A 19,826-nucleotide genomic window follows, 5' to 3' on the forward strand; every position below is an offset into this window, starting at 1 on the left:
ACATTCATCATACAGCGCTAGAAATCGCAATTTCTTAAAAATAATGTTTTAAAAAAACGCGAAACGAAAGCATATCAGCCATTGTTTTAGTTCTTCGCAGAACTTATATAAAACATATTTTTGTGTCATCCTAAAGAACTTTTACACTTATAACTTGAAACTCCTGATTTTAATCAAGATGAACTTGAGTTCAAAATAACAACAATAATTACATATATTTATTTTATATTTGAGAACTTAATCTGTACTTGCTTCAAAAGTAATTGTTATGCTTTTACGTAAAAGACCTGAAATTACTTGATCAACTAATTTTTGTTGCTCATAAAATGCTGTTTATATTTTGTAAGGACAAACAAACAAACAAAAAATGAAGAGCCATCGTCACCTCATAATTTGTCTCACACACAGTAAATTGTGTTTTTTTCCCTACCAATACTATCGGTAATGCTGACATCTAGTACGCCTTTTATGTTCTGTGCGAAAACTACCGGACCGTAGAGTTGATAGAGAGCATCTCTAGTTGAAGGTAAGTGTCGTTTAGCTACCAGACTTGTGTAAGCCTTTCTATTTGACTCCTCTTTTGGCGGATTACCTTTCAGTATCGCTACTGACCCTCGTATACCACAAGGCTGCGTAGACTACATTGGAAAACTAACCGCCGTAGAAAATAATTGAGGTAATCGCCAGCGATACAGCCGTGCATGTCCACGTATACAACCAGCAAAGCTGACCATTTGCCTATTTATTTATATATTTTTTCCTTTTCTAATTTTATACCCGAGTATTGTGTTCAAAATACTGTTATCGAATCTTATTCACTATGAGGTAGTGCGATTTAACTAAATTAAAATTTCTTCTTATAAAAAAGTAATGTAATTAAATATAATCAGCGTCTTCTGCCACATCGATTCATGAAACAGGGGATGATCAAAGTAACTGTATATTTCCGCGTGAAGATACATTTGGGTCGTGGTAATGTCGGCCAACGAATGAAAATGTAAATATATAAACGAAGCTTTCCTCGTATGAACTTAAATATAGTACCTATAATGGAAAGTGAATTAACATAGACGTCATTTTCTGCCAAATTAACTGACGTAACCAAATTAACTGTGGTAAACAAGAGTAACTGAAATAGTGAAGCATCGTCTGCTATTGATAAAGACTGTGGCATCTTCCGTCATTGGACTAAACCATATGTGGTTGTTAAACTTTCTTTTTATCGTGAATTTAACTAAGACTCCTTATGTCTTCTTCTTTGGCAACGGAGGTGCGGTGATTTGTGTTAGATTAAATCTTCTTGATCAAGAGAAATATATTTAAAATGAAGTGGAGGGAATGAAATGACAAAATATAAGGCAAATATAATTAAAATTAAAACTAGAACTTCTGTGTTGTCACCAAATTTACAGTACTGTGATATCATCCATGCACCTGTTAAGTTAAAGAATATTGTCCGGCAAAAAAAAAAAAAAAAAAAAAAAAAAAAAAAAAAAAAAAAAAAAAAACTACGAAGATCTCTTTATACTTTTTGAGTCTGCACGAATGGAGACGGGCCAATAAATATCCTACTAAATTTTATTCTATATTTTCTTCTCTTTTTAAAAGAAGGAACGTCATGTATCCTGTCGCGTTTCTTTTGATCCTAGAATTCGGTTCCTCATCACGAATGAGAATATTAACAGATGTTATGCTTTCTGGAGTGTTTCAGCCTATCATTTCAAGTTTCTGTTTCATGAAATCCCACAACTCCCTCGAATTTTTATTCATGAAACCATGTTCGTCGCTGTCTACATGGCCACAGGTGACGCACCTGGGTCAGGTTGCTGGCTGAATTGCACGGAGTTTGAAATTTCTTGGGAGTTTCCGTAGTGTTGGCAGAAGCGCCAACACTGTTTTGCTAGAGGAGGCCGAAATGCACGCGTTTAATTACACGCTGACTGGTGTGAGGTCTGGAACAGGACAATATCTTGAGAATTGCAAATAAAGTACGTAGTTGATATAATACTTAACTTTAATCCACAATTGTCGAACATCTCTCGTTACTGTACAAGCTTTAAGATAAATTATCAAATGCTATGGCGCCTTGCTAGGTCGTAGCAAATGTAGCTGAAGGCTATGCTAACTATCGTCTCGGCAAATGAGAGCGTATTTGTCAGTGAACCATTGCTATGAACGTCAGCTGTACAACTGGGGCGAGTGCTAGTACGTCTCTCTAGACCTGCCGTGTGGTGGCGCTCGGTCTGCAATCACTGACAGTGGCGACACGCGGGTCCGGCGTATACTAATGGACCGCGGCCGATTTAAAGGCTACCACCTAGCAAGTGTGGTGTCTGGCGGTGACACCACAGTTTCCTGTTTACTCTGCCTACACTTGAGATAGCAGATGTGAACTGAGCCCCTTTTCCTTTATGACTGATCAGTCTTTGTGCTTCCATTTTTGTTCGACCACGTTCCTTGTGTTGACTGCTACAAGATTCTTATACATGTCGTTAATCTCCATAATCTGTTTGGCAGATATTCTCGTACGGATACAGCTGTATTCCAATAACAAGCACTTTAAGTGATGCAGATCATTTGGGCTGTGTCTGACATTGGTCGGCGGGGCGATGTTTGGCCCAGTGATCTCGTTGACCTCTCGACCACTGTGATAGCGCTTCAGCTAACTAGAGTAAATTAACTGTGTGATTTACGTTTCTGCAGAATGTCAAGTGGTAGGAGCCAACCGGCAGTCCACACTAGTTAGCACGATGTTGCCAGATTTATAACCACGTGGCCGCAACAGTGAATCTTCGTTCAGAGGAATAGGAATATCTTCAATAATAGTCAACAGTGTTATATGGCGCATAGTTTCACGCCAAGAAAACTTCGCAACAACCGAACCAGTAACGGTGCTATTCGTTTTTAACCAATAGGATTACGAAAAGTGGCCGGTCGCTGCTTTTTATTATTATTATTTGTTCGAATTAACCTCTGTTCTTCCACAGCTGCTGACTCGCAATCTCAATTTTTGACAAAATAGCTACATCATGTCTTACTTTTGCAGTTGTTTTTGATGGAGTTGTAGAGCTCTGATAGAGCCTGCAAAAATTAAAAGAAACGTTCAGTGAGTAAACTTCGTTATTAATTGTGGATGCTTTGGCTGGCAAGACACGGGTCATTTAGATATACGAAGACAGCTGATACATCCGATCAAGCTACTGAATAAGAGTTGAAAATTCAGTTTCATTAGTGTATCTGGCGACATGCTCTAGTGGTAGTGTAACATTAACAGTTACTTTTTCACGGGTTCCATACAAAAACTTAGCACTTAATATTGTTTCATCTGTGAGCGGCCAGCTTCGCAGACGTCTTGGAAGAAATAACTGTAAGAGTGAATTGTATTCACAGGCTCGTTATGAGACAGCTGCTTTTTCTCTAGAGATACGAGTATGCATGTGATGAAAGTGACAAGAGATTACATACTGATTCCGTATTTCTGTATTTCCGGAAGGCTTTTGACACTGTACCCCTCAAGCGGCTTGTAGTGAAATTGCATGCTTATGGAATATCGTCTCAGTTATATGACTGGATTCGTGGTTTCCTGGCAGAGACGTCACAGTTCGTATTAATTGACGGAAAGTCATCGAGTAAAGCAGAAGTGATTTCTGGCGTTCCCCAAGGTAGTGTTAAATGCTCTTTGCTGGTCATTATCCATACAAACGATTTGAGACACAATCTGGCAGCCGTCCTAGGTTGTTTGCAGATGACGCTGTCGTTTATCGACTAATAAAGTCATCAGAAGATCAAAACAAATTGAAAAACGATTTAGAAAAGATATATGTATTGTGCGAAAATTGGCAATTGATCCAAAATAACGAGAAGTGTGAAGTCATCCACATGACTGCTAAAAGCAATCCGTTAAACTTCGGTTACGCGATAAATCAGTTAAATCTAAAGGCCGTAAATTCAAGTAAATACCTAGGAATTACAATTACGAGCAACTTAAATTGGAAGGAACACATAGAAAATGTTGTGGGGAAGGCTAACCAAAGACTACGTTTTATTGGCAGGAAGCTTAGAAAATGTAACATATCTACTAAGGAGACGCTACGTTTGTCCGTCCTCTTTTAGAATACTGCTGCGCGGTGAATACTGCTGCGCGGTGTGGGAGCCTTACCATAGGACTGACGGAGTACATCGAAAAAGTTCAAAGAAGGGCGGCACGTTTTGTATGATCGCGAAATAGGGGAGAGGGTGTCACTGAAATGATACAGGATTTGGGATGGACATCATTAAATCAAAGGCGTTTTTCGTTGTGGCGGAATCTTCTCACGAAATTCCAATCACCAGCTTTTCTCCTGCGAATGCGAAAATATTTTGTTGGCACCGACCTACATAGGGAGAAACGACACCATGCTAACGTAAGGGAAATCAGAGCTCGTAGAGAGGGATATAGGTGTTCATTCTCTCCGTGTGCTATACGAGATTGGAACAATAGAGAATTGTGAAAGTGGCACGATGAATCCTCTGCCAGGCACTTAAATGTGATTTGCAGAGCATCCATGTAAATGTAGATGTAAGATAACAGCTCCGCGTAACACTTCTCCGTCCTGGGAGAAGGGGACACGAAAACGTTTGCCCTCCGTTTCCTGTGTAGCTCAAGTTATGTAAATTGTCCAAAACAGTGTCGCATCGCCTCCATATTTGCCAACGTACGCTTGTGTGATCAAAGGTATCCCGACACCTATCAGGTTATATTAATATGGCATGTGTCCACCCTTCGCCCTTATGAACCATGCTGGGGATCCTTTCGATGAGGTGTCTCGATGTATGATGAGGAACAGCACCCCATTATTTCTTAGGAGCTGAAACCAGAGAACGTAGAAATATTGGACGCTGCTATGTAGAGCTACGACGACGCTGTGACTCATACCAAACGTGTTGTACTGGGTTTAGGTGGGGACGCTGGGCAGACCAATCAATTTCAGGAATACTATTGACCACAAACCAGTGTCTCACACACGGTGCTTTATGACAGGGTCCATCACCACGCGGATGCAAACAATCATCGTCTCCGAACTATTCCTCTACTGCACGCAGGACGCAATGCCGAAAAATGTGTTCACATCATTCTGTATTCAGCGTTTTGCTAAGCAGAGTAAGGAGAGACATATCAACCACGTAAAACAGCCGTACCTTAACACAAACTCCTATGTACTTCATTAAATAAATGTCGTGTGACTAGGGCCTACCGCCGGGTAGGCCGTTCGCTGGGTACAAGTTTTTCGATTTGACGCCACTTCGGCGACTTGCGCGTCGATGGGGAGGAAATGATGATGATTAAGACAACACAATACCAAGTCCCTGAGCGGAGAAAATCTCCCAGACGGGAATCGAACCCGTGCCCTTAGGATTGACATTCTGTCGCGCTGACCTTTTTTTCTGCATTTTTTTCGTCTTTGATCGTTGTGTTTGGTTGTTGCGGACGTCGCAATACATCCTGTTCAAGTTCGGTGGTTGATCCTTCCACTCAGTTTTTTATTACAGAGGCCAACCGGCTCTCTGAGCGAACACGCTGAGCTACCGTGCCGGCAATTCAGCTACCGGGGCGGACATGTACTCCATTGTTGGCACTACACACGACGGCAGTTAACGGTGTGGTTGTTCCTTCGCATTTCCAGTCAGACCACCAAGAGGCAGCTCTAGAAGGATTGAAATGTCCTTGAGGGATTTGTTACTCAGGTGACTTCCAATAACTGGTACCCTTCGAAGTCTTGAGATTCCCTTGACTCACGTATTCTGATGCTGCTTCTCTATTGATTACACAATATTCCTCACCTCCTGTTCTATTGACGGGTTCATCTCTCGTGACATCTAAAGGTCAATTCCGCATTACATGAGGGTGTCCGGATACCTTTGATCACGTTGTGTATGTGGGCTTTCATTCAAGGGAAGCAGAAAGTGAAAGAATAAACCTGAAAATAACATTAATGCGAAATGAAAACCAAACAGCGTTACAAAATAAATGCTGTCTGAAGTGTACTTCTTTACACGCGAGTCAAATTAATAATAATCCAATACCGTGTTCCGATACCTCGTTCGTTGTTGCAAGCACGACCATGTGATCGACACGACCTGACTCATGGGTATAGGATATAAATTCCCTAAGTGAATCTGCGACCATGATGAATTTGTGTGTATAAAACCGCCTAAATGAAAATGAACCGTTTATTATTATCATCAGATGTGTTACTAAGTTACATAAGAATCAGTGGTAAAACAAGTTCAGCGTCAGATCAGATAAAACCTATGGCTTAGCGGGGCGACCGCTGCCTTTTCGGCTCAAACGTTTATCAAAATACAAATGCTAGCTGAGATTTAGAGCTGAGAAGTAAGCCACCCTCGTTTTGCAGGTGTACTTAACAGTGTTGATAACCTTTGGGAACATTGAACTTTTGGTTCTGACAATGACCTTGACAAACATCCTAATTTACAGTGCTACACGTTCATGTAAATATGTTCTTCTTTTAATATTTGACATTCAAGATTGAATGAAACGAATAAACCACGAAACTAAACCAACAGAAAAGATATGTCTATCAGCGCTTCTCTTTTGCACAGAAACTTGATTCGCGTATTTTAACCACAACATCCGTGTAAAACACAGCTTACAGCCGAGGTCGAGTGAAATGGGCAAAATATATGATGGACAAAATACATGATGCGCGGGAGAGTATCACAATGTCCACAGCGCGACGCCCGCTGCAGCAGCACAGCGAGAGCGCTCTAGGAGCGAAGCTTGGAACTTCGACCTCACATTCTGCGACTGCCCGCCATCTACAGCGCAGGAGCAGTAGCTTCTCACAGCGCCCGCTAGGTGGCTCTGTGGTTGCTCCAGCTGCGTATAGCTGAACTTCCTTTGTGAACTGCAGCGAGATATATAGCTGACTGGCTATTGTCCAAAACATTTAGGATTAGTAACATATACAGAGATCTTCAGTATGCTTTGGCTAATTGCAAACATAGACTGTAAAATAAAGGACTCTTAACAGCAGAACCATTTACATAACTTATTTCATATAATCAGTCTCATGCAGGGCCGTTTCTAGGTGTTTTGGGCCCTAGGTGACAATTGAAAAATGACGCGACCTCTTTTTTTTTTTTTTTTTTTTTTTTTTTTTTTTTTTTTTTTTTTTGCTACCATTGGTAAACCAGATAGCGCCCCCCTCCACCATCACTAACATCCAACGACACAACAATGCGAATCTCATTTAATACTTTGAATCATTAAACTAAGGTCACCAGCCGCCCTTATTTTCCGGGGCAGTCCTCAATTTTCGTGCTTAGTTCTCAATTCCTTTACAAGTGATTGAGGAAATCAAATGTCCTTACTTTCTTATTTTTTGTCCTCAGTTTTTGAAAGTTCCCAAAGTAATTGAAATAGGTGGAATGTGCTGAACATTTTAAACTAGAATCAGTTGAATACAGCGGTGTAATCTAATTTGGGATCAATTACTTATTTTACTTAATGGCAAGAAAATGAACTAGTAAAGGCGTGGGACTACTCTCATGAAACACAACATCGACGTTATTAATATCCGTTTCATTGTTCAAATTACAAATGCTTCCACGGTTTCTTGTCCTAACTGTGCACGGAGCCTAGTGTCTACACACTTTAAAGCAGAAAATGTCCTTTCGCATGTTACTTGTGTAAATACAACCATCAGCAAATTGCAATAAGCAGAATAGAGATAGAAGTGTGCACTAATTTTTAAATTGTACTGAGACAACAGCTTGCAAGCACAAGGTACGCAGTTTCTATAATTATGTCCTGTCGATGAAAGACTCATGACGCTCTCTTCCGGGTTATTGCTTGCGCATATGTTAAATTAAAAAAAAATGGCGGCTAATTTGTTTGATAAAAGACAGTGTAGTTATTTTCTTGTACTGCGAGTCTCAGACACTCAGAGGCAGACTTAGAGACAGACCCCAACTCATTTTTTATTGATGTGTATGATGAACTTCACTTTCCTTTTACTCCTTTTAGATAATGTTGGAAAAGAAGTACAAAGCATAGCTTGTCACCATGTGATCGATTACCATTGTAAATAGTAGTAGAACAAAAAACAACAACAGAACCACTGAATTCAAGTGACGCTTGACAAATTATCTGCAGAGACAAAAGCAAAAAAGGGACTGAGGGAGGTAAGATATCAAGTCGCAACACGATCGTAAGCCAGCCCACGTGCCCCGCACCAGTGCTCGACTGAGACGAATGAAGGTCAGGTTTGTTTCCGTTTCGTACTCAGCAGCGGGAACTTCAGTTTTGAGGTAGGCAGAGGCAATGTGTCCATTTTCGTCAAAGTAAGTGAAGGCTTATAAAGTAACTGTTCCGTATGGTTTTGAAAATAATTTCGGTGTTTTAATGTATCCTCTTTTTCATTTTCTCGCCTATTTGCTCAGTTTTTTCGGCTGTTTAATTTAAATTAATTTGTCCGCCCTTTGCTTCCCCTGGAAAATTACGCCGTTCTGTACGACAATGTAGTCTTGCCTAATGTTAGAAACGTCCCTGATAGCATGTAGAGTCTAACCTCCGTGCTGAAGTGATTTTGTGGCTGCTCGGAGCAGTAACAGTACCCAGTCCATTGCAACCACTTAAGGTCAGAAAATACCTTCGGAGTTGGTCTTTTACAAACTGTATGCGAAATATGAAACCAAAAGAACGACAACCTTATGTAGGAAGCCACCTGAAACCCCGGTTATCTCACAAATGTAACGTCGGCGGACAGAACTACCTCACGTCAGGTACGTAAAAAGAGGTCGACGCGTACGAAAAGCTTCCGAAGTCCCTACATTTGGATAAGAGTAGGTTAATCTCCAAAGCGTGCCGCTATGGTCAACGAGCTGTTAATAGCCAGAGAACAGAAATTTCGACCTATACTGATGTTCCTGAGTGGACATGACTGTATGAGTGGCTCTGTGAGTGGATTCAGTGGCATAATGGTTTGTTGTTGCAATACACGCCTGTCTTTTTCTGGTACTTTCGCATGGAAGATAATTTTCCATCCCAAAAAGGCTGTGTTGTCCAACGATACAGACAACGAGAAGCATTTTACTGAGTTCGACAAGAAAATAACAGGAGTAGTTACCACTTGACGCTGACTTCTGGCCGCCTCTTCCTCCCAACATCTCTTAATAGCGACTCCGTCAGGCGAACAGCACACGAAATTGTAGCTTTAGCATTTCTGTGTTAACTTAGCTATTTTGTCTTTGAATAACAGATATTGAACCTTGACAAGAATAGTGACACAACTCAAAAATGTAATACTTGAGAAAAATCGACTTCAAGAAGTCTATAAAACTTATATTGAAATAGTTTAACTTTCAAATAACTATTTTTGGCAGTAAATTTCATTATATTCTATACAGTAGTATGGACATGAAGTTCTGGTCACGTCGAAAGTGAGGTGTTATGAGGTACTCATTAAGTAGTTCTTTGAGTTGTGTCATTTCTCTTGCTTTTCTAAAAACTTTCTTGTTTTTGTTATCATCGGTCGTATAATACTTTTGCCACTTTTCTACCTCAGATAATTTGTATTTGTTTAAAATTACTGTAGTAAGACATTCGAATCTCGATCAGACAAAATCAGTCAAGTTACAATACAAAATGAAAAACAAGTTGAAACTGTTTCATCAGAAAAATACAAAATTATAATTTATGAAAATGATACAATTTAACAATGAACAACAATTAGCTATAATTTAAGGGCTGGCCGGTGTGGCCGATCGGTTCTAGGCGCTTCAGTCTGGAACCGCGCCACCGCTACGGTCGCAGGTTCGAATCCTGCCTCGGGCATGGATGTGTGTGATGTCCTTCGGTTAGTTAAGTTTACGAAGTTCTAAGTTCTAGGGGACTGATGGCCTCAGATGTTAAGTCCCATAGTGCTCAGAGCCATTTGAACCACTTATAATTTAAGGAACACAGTTTACGAAGACACAGTATCATAAATGGGTTTATGGGATGCAGGGATACATTTCAGAGGGGGAAGGGACTCAACATGAGCTTTCTTTATAGCAAAAAAGTCCATTTTATTCTTGTAAGCTGCAACGCACAGCATTTCAGAGATGTTGAGTTGTTTTGTCCTGGTACTGTTGACGGTGATGTGCGCATATTCCTTTTGCTCGTATATGGTTTTCACAAAAGGAGTGCCTGGGTCACTCTTTTGCACTTTTGAGTTCTTTCATGTCATTTTATTCGATCATTTCATTGTTTGATGTTCTGTTATAGTTTGATTCTATTTTCTGTGAGAGTGCTTTGAAGTCCACAAAATCCTGGTAACCAAAATCTGTTACGTTATACGCTCTTCTTCTAGCAGAAGAGCAGCGTGGTCTTCCAGATTCATCTCTCGTAAAATGTCATTCCCAGGACGTCTGCTATACTTTGTTCGTCCAACAAAGACGACTATTCTGCCTCTGTCTGCTTGTACTGCCGAGTATTTGAGTCATTACTCAAATGACGTAAGAAATCTTTTTTATTATTTATTGGTACTGTTGCTAGAGCCTAACAAGCAGGAATCAGAGAGTCACTACGACCTTACTGGGAAGCGGTTAACAACCATAAAAGAGCAGAACGGGAAACAAATTACTGAAACTGCTGTAGTGTCCAATTCTCTATAGGACGTGGTAGCCAAAACCAATCCGTATCTGATAATCAACTATTGTTTATTGTTTATTGTCTATTGATTTGGGCAGTAATTGATGATAATCAAAGAACTTGAAAGATTTCAAATGATATATCCGCACATGGAGGTCTTTTTATCCCCATAATCCATATAAGACGAGCTGCAGAGCAGAGAGCAAATACGCGGCATGAAGGAAGACGATTGTGTAAACAATGCAAATACATAAATCCAACAACTTATCAGAAAGTTTTCAGCACAATACAGTGTACTTTGAAATTCCTGAGAAATTGTTATAAGTGATATATTTCATTGATTTCATTTATTTATTCCGCATATAATTGTAAGAAGTATCCCTATAGTAGGAATGAACTTCGTTCGTAGAGTTACGCGAGGTAATCTGCGCTCATCGATTGAATACTCGAGGAAAAATTGCTCTGGAGAAATCATAGCAAACCTTCACCCACAGTTGGTTATGAAACGAACACATTCGTCTTGCAGCGCTTCGTCTGAGCCGACTTCTGCAAATAGGCAACAAACCTTGCACAAAACGCTTCACAGAAAAAACCGTGTTACCACTTCCGTGAGACGTGTAGGTCAACTGACTTCGTAGCGTCACAAATGAAACGACGGAAAAACTATTCATGTAACTGCCTGTTTCTCCGTAATAACAGGCAGGCTGAATGTTACGTTGTATATTGGTATTTTATGCTACTTTTATTTACCTGATGTTTAATTTAACATAACGCAACGCGTTTCGAACACGTTCTGTCCATCTTCAGACTTTTATTCATACAGTAAATTGTTACTTAAAAATAAATTGTCTTAAACTGTATTAACATTTGTTTACTATTAGTTGCTGGTGGGGCTGGATATTTGGAGTGAGGTCCCGGCGGAGGTTCGAGTCCTCCCTCGGGCGTGGGTGTGTGTATTTGTCCTCAGGATAATTTAGGTTAAGTAGTGTGTATGCTTAGGGACTGATGACCTTAGCAGTTAAGTCCCATAAGATTTCACACACACACATTTTGATATTTGGAGTGAGAGGGAAGGGCAGTGATTGGCTAGAAGGTGATGTCCAGTGATGTTTTTTTGTTTATTTGGAGCTGTGTCTCGTTGTTTATTACAATTGACACCACGACAGCTTTTGTGGGATGCAGGTAGTTTTGCGCCAGGTATTATGTTGCGGAAGTCGTGTGATACACGTTTCTGGATCTCAGTTGTGCGCTTACGATACTGGCGTCCCAAAGCATCTTATTTCATCCTTGGTATAATGGCGGACATGTTGTGTAACTTTGCTCTTTGTACTATTTACTTTTGACATAATTCACTGCAGAAATTTTTCTATCTACCTGTAGACGTTGGTACAGTTAATACAATATGGCGGCCTTGTAGCGTGGATGAGTGTCGATTATCGCATTTTACAGCGATATTCACGATAACTGACAATGCGGCGATCGTTTGTTTCGCGTCATTTGCCTGGGAACTGGCTTAAGACTACTGAAGGACTTTCAGTTTTCGAATTCAGTTGTCCCATTAAGAACTCCATATTTTGTTGTATAAATAAAAATTTCCGTTTCTTCCATAATATCCGTTCTTTTACATTTTCCTGTTTGTTGGAAAATTTCGAGGTTATCTTCGATTTTCAAAGGGTGGCTGTATCTTTAATTTTAGTGTTAATACCCAAACAGCCCCTCCAGCAGCGAACAATAAGCAAAACGTTCTATGTCAACATTAATTTAGGACAGTTTATTTTTAAGTAATTTTCTGTATGCATAAACGCCTGAAGATGGGCAGAACATGCTCTAAACGCGCTGCGTTATGTTAAACTAAACCCCAAACGTATCCAGTATGGCCACAATTAATTATGAATATTACGTGACCCGGGGTGCTAGTAACGCAGTAGCACATCCTCTTCGCTGGATATATCGTAGCACATCGTTGGGAAACACAGTGTGTAATGGTTGCCGTCAGGTTGAGCGTCGTAGACGGTGCTAATACTGGGAGATGATAATCGCTAGTGCGAAAGGAGACACGAACAAGTTTGAAAGGTGTTGCGAGCTTGGTCGGAAACAATGTTTCGGTCAGAAGCGTGTTTGGAGCTCTGTTCCCGTGGGTAGGCAGAGCCTAGTAGCAGTCATCTGACGCTAGGTGAGGAGAGCCCTACGCCATAGTGACGTAGGCACGCGTCATCATGGGTTTCACGAGTTGTCCTATCGACTGTTGTGTGCATTCTATATATATCGACTGTTGTCTGCGTCTTGAATCTGCATTGTTATTTGTTTATGTGCTTTCATTGTCCTATTGTCCGTTGTTGCTAGCGTGTACGTCGTTCTGAACATGGGCTCTTAACGGAGATGAGAGAACTTTCGAGCAGATCCATGAAGATAGTCTGAAAGATTTCACTATCTTTCTTAGTTGATTTACAACACGAAGGCAAAATTAAATGGAACTAGATGGTTCAATGTTTCTAGCAACATTCGGAATTATCTTCAGAAGCACTTCAATTTCTCAGTTTAACGTTTCTGCCTACGTGAATTATGCACGAGGGCTGTCCAGAAAGTAAGTTACGATTGATCGCGAAATGAAAATCACAGTGAAAATCAGAAATGTTTCATTTGTACCAGTTAGCTACACCTTTCAGCTACTTCTCTATGTAGTCGCCGTTCTGACTCAGACATTCGTCGTAGCGTTGTACCAACTTTCCAATACCCTCATCATAGAAGGCAGCCGCCAGTGCTTTCCGCCAATTCTCTACGCTGGCCTAAAGCTCGTTGTCTGTGCCAAACTGTTGTCTTCATAGCCAGCGGTTCGTTTGAGCAGAGATGAAACTCAGTGGGAGACAATTACGGGCTGTATTGTGGGTAACCAAACATTTCAAATTGAAACGATGCAGGAACATCTTCATTGCCCCTGCAGAATGAGGCTGAGAATTGTTTTGAAGAAGAAACCGCACCACAGTTATGTAATGTTGGTTGAATAGCTTCAGGGGAAAATTCTCACCAGGCCCTCGTACTTGGCGGGAGACACTATTTTCTATAACATCTTTACGCGCTCACTAAGAGCTCAGGAATGAAAAGAGCAACATAATTCTACCTAGAGTTATACTAGAGACACTGCCCAACACATATTTGCAAAGCTTTATCGGATTTTCATAGTCGTTTTCATTTCGCGACCGATCGTAACTTACTTTCTGGACAGCCCTCGTACAATTCATTGGATTTTATAAAAATACGAAACACTAATTTCTTCCTATTTCACGTTTTTATCCACATGATTTATTCAATATTAATCGGATTGAAAACATGACTAGATACTTTTTTAACTTTCGTTATGGTTATGATTCCTTCATTCAGATATTCGTTACGTTCACGAAACACACAATAACATCCCACATTCTTTGGATTGCAGCTTAATAATTAATTACTTCACTTTTCTGCCCACACGATTTATGCACGATTCGTCGGATTTAAAAAGAATGACAAGCTTTTTTTCTTTATTTCGTTATGGCTCCTTCGCTCAGACATTAATTATGTTCATGAAATACACAATAACATCGCAAATTGTTGGGATTACATTTAACAAATCATTCAGCTGGGATGAGCATGTCACACAACTCCTGCCACTTCGTTTGTACACATGTATTTACATTTAGCTTTGACGTTATCGGTACAACTGCAAAGATCGATATACGTACTCATTCAGTCGATTTAGGTTATTTACGTCACGGTGAGGTAGCGTTACGTTATTATGACGTGGGGTTCTCCTCACCTAGCGTGAGATGAATGCTAGCCGGCAGAGCCACGTGTCGGTCCGCCGGCCGCATGTCGGTCGGCCACGTGCAGGCAGCCGGGAGGCGCTTCCGGCGGTGGCAGAGGGCAGACAGGCGCGCAGCGCGCTGCTCGCTGCTGACTCAGCGCAACAAGTCTCTCCAGCCGCCTGCAGCGCGATACACACCTGCTTCCCCACCTATAACTTGTCAGGGGCGGGGGTCACTGTGGTGCGAGCAGCAGCAGCACTGCTTGTGGGATGACTACACAGGGCGGTTCCAAAATGGGCGCACAAACTGAAGGACCTGGCGGAGAAGCCGAAATACGACAGCCTTGGAACAGAAATATGCGCTCGAGGAAATAATAATGGCGTGTGGCGAGGGCCTCCCGTCGGGTAGACCGCTCGCCTGGTGAAAGTCTTTCTTGACGCCACTTCGGCGACTTGCGCGTCGATGGGGATGAAATGATGATGATTAGGACAACACAACACCCAGTCCCTGAGCGGAGAAAATCTCCGACCCAGCCGGGAATCGGACCCGGGCCCTTAGGATTGACAGGCCGTCGCGCTGACCACTTTTTTTTTTTATCTCATTTTGTTCACTTTTGTTCGTTGCATCTGCTCGGGGCGGACGTCGTAAGACATCCGTTTAAGTTCGTTGTTGATCCATTAACTCAGTTTTTTTTTTATTACATAGGGTAGCTAAACCCTCTGACCGAATACGCTGAGCTACCGTGCCGGCTATCACTCAGCTACCGGACCTCGAGGAAGTAATCCAATGCCAGGGAAAGCTTCGGATTGTCAACAGCAACGAGAACAATTAATGCACACACTCCCCAAGTTCAGCAAAAATAACAGATAGGACGGATACTAAGACGACAGCAACCTCTCCCAGCCGATACTTTAAACAATCGAACAATTATTATTATTACTGATATTATTATTATTATTACAGCGTTGATTAATAAAAATATCAAGTAATAACAACATTTTGCTATATTCCTGTTATCTTCTGCCAATACTCAATATTCAGGGCTTGCTCCGTTCTTTCGTTGATGATGTCTTTCCAAGAACGTTATGGTATTACGCGGTTACGTCTGCTAGGTGGTTTCCGTCCAAAATTTTCCCTGGCCACCTATGATCTCCGAGCGGTCTAAGGCGATGCAGTCATGGACTGTGCGGCTGGTCCCGACGGAGGTTCGAGTCCTTCCTCGGGCATGTGTGTGTGTGTGTGTGTGTTCGTCCTTAGGATAATTTAGGTTGTGTGTAAGCTTAGGGACTGATGACCTTAGCAGTTAAGTCCCATAAGATTTCACACACATTTGAACATTTTGAACCTATGATCTGTCACCGTCAACAAAGGCCATTCCACATTATTTATTTTCTTTCAGTTGCGTCTGTCGCTGTTTCATTTGCCGTCGTTCCACCTCACCATTTGTTATTTTTGCTATTCTTGATATTCTGGCGCTACTTCGTAAAGGACGCGTTTCCAAAGCTATCACTATTCTTTTGAGGCCAGCATTTAAAATCCATAGTTCTGGTCCATAGCGTAGGACAGTTCTAACATTAGCCCACCCATTGGTTTCTTATTGATGTTAGAAATGTCCTTGTCCCACCGAAAAGAATTCATACTTAGCGAACATCATGTCATCTGAAAAAAAAGGGCAACAGAAAAAAGCGAACAGAAATATGTCGCAAACAGCGACAATAATTGCTCAAAACAAGCTGTAACATACAATAAATAAGGTAGTATGAAAGTATCCATAGTATACTATATTTCAAAAGACGAATGGTAAGAAAAAAATGTAATAATGTGCTACTGTGTTTGTGTAACCATGCTATTTTCTGCATGTTTTAGATTAAAAACCCCACTGATGGTGGTGATATTTGTCGCCGAAACTAGTTTGGGAGAATAAAGAAACAAACGAATAACAAGGTGTTTCGCATCAAGGCGGACTCAGTTTCTGAAATTACTGTTTTTCTTTGCAAACACGTACCAAATGGAAGAGTTCCAAGATAAAATCATTGATTCATACACCATTTTACAATTCTGCTTTCTTGTATTCTATATTTTACTTCCATATTACCCAATACGATTTTGTCAATATATGCTCCTAGATATTTAGATGTTTTTGCGTGTCGTATAACTGTTCCGTCATTGATGTCAATTTCAGACTACCAGATATTCTGTTGTGTTAGACTAATCTGTAGTTTCCACGTATAAAACAGCTCCAAACGTCTGATTACTTCACAAATGAGTTACTATGTTAAATATATCCGCTCTCATTATCAAACACTGGATCGGTATAGTCTGAGTAATTTGTGCTCCACTTCAAGAATAGCTAATGTTATCACGCATGTCAACGTTTGCCATCGTATCTGCTCAACTATGTGTTGTATAACTATACAATTTTTCAGATAGCTGAATTGCATATGTGGATACTGTCTCAAAATATGTTATGAATAGAGTTAGTAGCAAAGAAGTAAGAAATTAGAACGTCGTGCCTGATGCTTGACCAGCGCGAATTAGTAATCAATAATCTTTTCTCCTTTCATTATTTTCTCGGCATTGTCAGCAAGAAAAAGTTTGGAAAAAAATTTGAAATTGCTAAGGGTTCTCATTCTCAAATATTGGATGAATATAGACTGGGTAATTTACCTGCCATGAGTTAAGATGCCTCGAGAGATACACAGTTTCCAACTTTAATACTTGATTCATTCTGGTGAAACTTTAATGTAAGATTATACAGTGGTCAGAGAAAAATACGGAGACGCCAAAAACACAACACTTTACTTGGAGTAATACAGTGTGGGAAAACAGGTGACATTCGAAACGGCTTCCAGTTATAGCGGAATGAATAAATACTGGTCCTGTATGGTTTTCAATTCAATACTGTACTAGTCTTTCTGCAAAATAGTGGCCAGTTCAGGTAAAGACGAAGGAGACAGTTAGAGATCACACACATTTCTCTGCAAAGTAGACCACAAACGCTCAATAATATTGAGATGTAGTGATTGTGGCGGACAGAAGAGATACTACAATTCATCCTCGTGCTCGCAAAACCAGTTCCGGACAGTGCGAGGTGTGTGTTAAGAGAGGCCATGTCATCTTGATACACAGCTTCACCACTGGGGAACAAACATCATACAATGGAATGGGTCTGACCAACCAAAATTCCATATAATACTTGGCAGTAATGCGACCTTGCACAGTAACTACTCGAAGTACTACAATGATTCGTCGGTAGCACTAACGTAACAGATAAACCTATTGTTGAGCTTGAAGAAATGTTTTGTTTTATCAACTGGTACACTATGGAGGATTTTTTTTATTGCCCTGGCTAATAGATAGATCATTATTCGACGAACTAGACAAATTATCCGACACTACACGATTAATTCTTCTAAATCAGCGCTGTCACTTCTTATTCTGTATGTGGTTCTTCTCGCAAGCTTGTCGCTGACCAGTTTTGCAACTATGAGCACTAAATATCTTTGGATCACACAGAGTAAATTATGCTTGTATGTATCCATGGAGATATAATTATTATATTATATCTCTCTGAACGCATTACTGCCAAGCACGGAGGAGTAATAAGGGCAGATGGAGCTCCACATTTAATCTGTAGGCTGCTCTGAAGCAGGTACCACCACGTTCAAAGGCCTCAAAACATTAGCGTACTGCTGTTTGCGATAGCTTCTTGTTGTCAATTTCTGTAGCGTGCACGCACCAGCTGTTTTGAATAGCAAACACTGCAGTACTACCGCGAGTATCATAGCGGCTGGAAGCAATTTGCAGACGTTTTTCGGGTTTTAAATGCATATTTCATCCAGTAATAAGATTCGTTAGACCTCGTCAGTGCAACTTCTTTTGTTATAGTTTTCGAATGAACACGTAGAGAAGTATGTGATGTGAAAAGGCTGCTTTCGTTAATGAGGGCTGACGAAACATGATTGGTCTATGTTATCTTTCCGAAAATGCTGGGAACATGTTTTACTATGTTTGGTAGGTTTCCAGTCTCCTGCTGAAACCTTCCCGTCTCCTCTATCTCTCTTTTGTTACGCAACCTTCCCTTCTACAATAACCTATGAAACCCTTCCTTAGGATTTCTGTCTCTTGCTTAATAATAACAAATGAAATCTTCCCTTTGAAATTAACTCTCTTTCTCAATAATAATAAGTGCAACCTTCGCCTACAAATTTAAATGCTGCTTATTAAAAGTGATTTGCTGATTATTTCGGCGAAACATATAATGTGTCGTCATTGTGACTCTCAGTCGTTACCTGCAATAACCCAAAACCGTTTCTTACCTTTTTTACTGTTACCGGATCGCCATCTGACTGCTACATCGAACTGCGACATGAATATAGTTACTCTGGTTTACTATACTCTATTAGTTGCTGGTGGGCTGTCATAATAAGTGGCTGTATTTATTACCAAAGCTGACGTTATTCTTTAATTAATTTGACTGAAGCTACGTAATTCATAGTTAAACTTTTTCTTGACAACAATAAAATTCTGCAGAGTTTTACGTTGATGGTTTTGGGGATGGATTATAATCAGTAATGCAACATTGCTGGCAAAAATTAATTATATTCTGAAAACGTTTCTTCAAATATTTACTGCTGGTAATGAAATGATTTTACAAACGTTCAAATGGGACTTACTTTTTACAATAATCTTACAACTAGCATTGCGCAAACATACCTTCAATAGTCCTGAGTTTCTCAAAAAATAATTCAATATTATTAGTTCTTCTTATGGTAATAGTTAGCTGATGTCTCTGTACATCCGTATATAATCTCTTGTAAATCATAGCTGGTGGCTGGCAGGCACACCGCTCCTTTCAACCTCTCGCTTCAGACCTGCTACCGACTCGCTTCACATCTCGCTTACTACTGACTTCTTACGAATGCTAAAGTACGGTCTCTCCCGCCAACAATGCTTTCTGGTGCAGACAGTCCCTGCTACCATTACAAAATGTATCAATGCGCGATCTTTCCCGCTCTTTCTTAAAGTGTATCCACACGCGGTCTCTACCGCCCTTTTTAAAATTATATCAGTGTGCAGTCCCTCCCGCCAACAATACTTTGGGGCAGACATTCCCTGCTACCACAATTATTTCCAAAATGACAAATATTAATTATTGCAACTTAATCCTATTAATAAAATATAAACATCTTTCATAAATTGTGGTTTGACAATAGACAATAGAAGTATACACGTCTTACACTTGTCACAGCACTCACCCAGAGAGCTTTTCGAGCAGGATTGGTAGGAAATATACAGTCAAATGACAGAAACAAAACTACTACAGTAAAGGTAAACAGCGCAACCAAGATTTCATGTATATAAAAGAGCCGGCCTGTGCAGCCGAGCGGTTCTAGTCTCTTCAGTCT

At 40.5% G+C, this 19,826-nt stretch overlaps 1 protein-coding gene across 1 annotated transcript in view; it reads left to right on the top strand.

Annotated features, from left to right (window-relative positions):
- LOC124612938 (dual specificity tyrosine-phosphorylation-regulated kinase 4) overlaps positions 1-19,826 on the top strand; it is a 439,797-nt gene that overhangs the window by 730 nt on the left and 419,241 nt on the right. The gene's annotated exons all lie outside the window — the stretch shown is intronic.

The sequence above is a fragment of the Schistocerca americana genome, chromosome 4 (assembly GCF_021461395.2).
Source record: "Schistocerca americana isolate TAMUIC-IGC-003095 chromosome 4, iqSchAmer2.1, whole genome shotgun sequence".
Taxonomy (NCBI): domain Eukaryota; kingdom Metazoa; phylum Arthropoda; class Insecta; order Orthoptera; family Acrididae; genus Schistocerca; species Schistocerca americana.